Source organism: Convolutriloba macropyga, chromosome 5, assembly GCF_964194025.1.
Source record: "Convolutriloba macropyga chromosome 5, txConMacr16.3, whole genome shotgun sequence".
Taxonomy (NCBI): domain Eukaryota; kingdom Metazoa; phylum Xenacoelomorpha; order Acoela; family Convolutidae; genus Convolutriloba; species Convolutriloba macropyga.
In genome coordinates, this window is record NC_134472.1 from 64859759 (window position 1) to 64862258 (window position 2500).

A 2500-nucleotide genomic window follows, 5' to 3' on the forward strand; every position below is an offset into this window, starting at 1 on the left:
ACCAAAAGCGATAGCATGTCCTTGAGACTGATAATTCCTGCTGTCGGCTAGCATAGCTATGCGATTTAACGCTTTCTTGAGAGTAACTGACAGACCGCCCAATGGCTCAACAGCAAGAGGAACAAACTTTCCTTGCTGAGAGCAACTATTTTCGTGTTGTGAATACTTTTGCTCTTTGGCTGCTTCAATAGCGTAACCAGACTGCTCTGCCACTTGATTTATATTGTTTGGTTGCAGTGGAGAAGTTACGGTTAGGTTTAGATCAGCTGGACGACCTGATTTCCATAAAGGCAGAAATACGTCGCCAGGGCGAGAACTGTTTCCAGCAAAATGTTCCGTTTTTCGATGACAGGGGACAAGTTAGCTTCTGAGCAAGCTTACTTAATACGGTCACGAATCCTGTCCGGCCGTGAAATTGCAACCCCTCTTCCGTGACAGATGACGGCGTGGTCACCGAAAAAGTCAAGGGTCCAAGACCTGCAGTAAGGGCATTTTTTTCATCTTCATAAACTGCAATCCCAAGCTGGAACTTGAAACTAATTTAAAATTCACTGGGACTGAGATGGAGACCTAAGGCAGGAACTGGAGGTGCCACAAGCCATGCGCCGGATTGAGGCAAACAGAGTTATCGCCGTCTCGTTTTCTCCATGTTTGGCGACTAATTTCTTAGCAGCTCCGTAAACTTTTCAGTATCTACAGCTTCTTGAATTTTCTTCTGTGTGTAGGAAGTCAAGTTGAAAGGTTCAGGAATTGTATAGAGCACTTTAAAAACTCCACTATCTGAAGAGCGCTGGTTTGTAATTTTCTGAACCAAGTCCTCAGAAGCTAACACTGAGCCCACATATGCGGCTCTATATTGCTCTTCCGATTGTCACACTCCGAGGCCAGAAAATCTTTATCGGTAAGGTTGACTGCTTCCATGCATTGTCACAGGTGACAGTACCTACTATTTGATCTAGCGCATCCCGTTGGCTGGAATCGAAGACATTAAAAACAGAGACCAGATCTCTTGTCGGCGTGCTAGTGTAGAGAGTAGACTAGCTTTGGAGTCCCTCAGCAATAACGAAGTATGCCAGGAGCACATTGAGGACAATCCAGAAAAATCAGATCCTCCAAGAGAGACACAACTTTTTGAATACGTTTCTGCAAGCAAGGAAAAACAAATTCTGGTGATCCGACAATAGCACCCAGTACTTCAAAATCATCGCCCGTATTTCTTGTGACTTCTCGATCAACTGAGGGTAGATCTATGATTGACCAGAGTTCACACTTGTCTTTCCTCAAATACAGAGCCCTTTTAAGACTTTCATTGGCTAAGATATCGAGCGTAGTTCAGATTTGATCTTCGGAACCTACAACAAAACCATCGTCCAAATACCAAGTGTGCTGGGTAAGATTTGGAACCGCGTCTTTTATTTTTTTTCTAAAAGAGGCCATAAGGTCAACGAAAAAAAAGTGGACCCAGGGGCCAGGGGATATCCTTGTTGAACAACCGATTCGCTTTGAAGACTGGCGTTAATAAACAGTTTTGGAACTTAATGAGAGTAGCAAAAATTTGTGAAGGATGCAATACCTGGTATGAAATCGCATGGTGCTTGCAGTAAGTGTGAACGCTTAACCAAATCAAAGATATTTTGGAAAATCAATCTGAAAAACACTCCTTCCTTAGAGTCAGCAATGAGAGTATTTTCGCAAGTGACTTTCGCAGAGTGGATGGTTGCTTCCGCAATGTAGATATATATATATATATATATATATATATATATATATATATATATATATATATATATATGTATATAAATATATATATATATATATATATATATAAATATATATACTATGTTACTAAAAAGCTACGCACACCTAAAAATTAATTGAAAAGCAATACAAGTTTCAAATAACATAACATTTTGAGTTCAAATTTGTTCTCTAAAAACGCGTCATTACACCTTAAGATCTCTTGTCGGCGTGTTAGTGTGTAGAGAGTAGACTATCTTTGGTGTACCTGAGCAATAACGAAGTATGCCGAGAGCACATTGAGGATAATCCAGATAAATCAAATTCTCCAAGAGCGACACCACCTTTTGAACACGTTTCTGCAAGCAAGAGGAAACAAATTCTGGTGATCAGACAGCAGCACCCAGTGTTTCAAAATTATTGCCCGTATTTCTTGTAAATTCTCGATCAACTGAGGGTAGATCAAGGATTGACACGAGTTTCGCACTTGTCTTTCCTCAAATACAGACCCCTTTTGGACATTCATTGGCTAAGATATCGAGCGTTCTTCGGAGCCCGCAACGAAGCCATCGTCCAAATACCAAGTGTGCTGGGTAAGATTTTGGAACCACGTCTTTTATTTTTTCTATAAGAGGCCATAACGTCAACGAAAAAAAAGTGAAACCAGGGGATCTCCTTGTTGAACACCCGATTCGCTTTGAAGACTGGCTTTATTATACAGTATTGGAACTTAATGAGAGTAGTAAAATTTTGCGAAGGATGC

General features: G+C 40.8%; 1 long non-coding RNA gene across 1 annotated transcript in view; it reads right to left on the reverse strand.

Annotated features, from left to right (window-relative positions):
* Positions 1 to 2500, reverse strand: part of LOC142340166 (uncharacterized) — a 42452-nt gene that overhangs the window by 5867 nt on the left and 34085 nt on the right. The gene's annotated exons all lie outside the window — the stretch shown is intronic.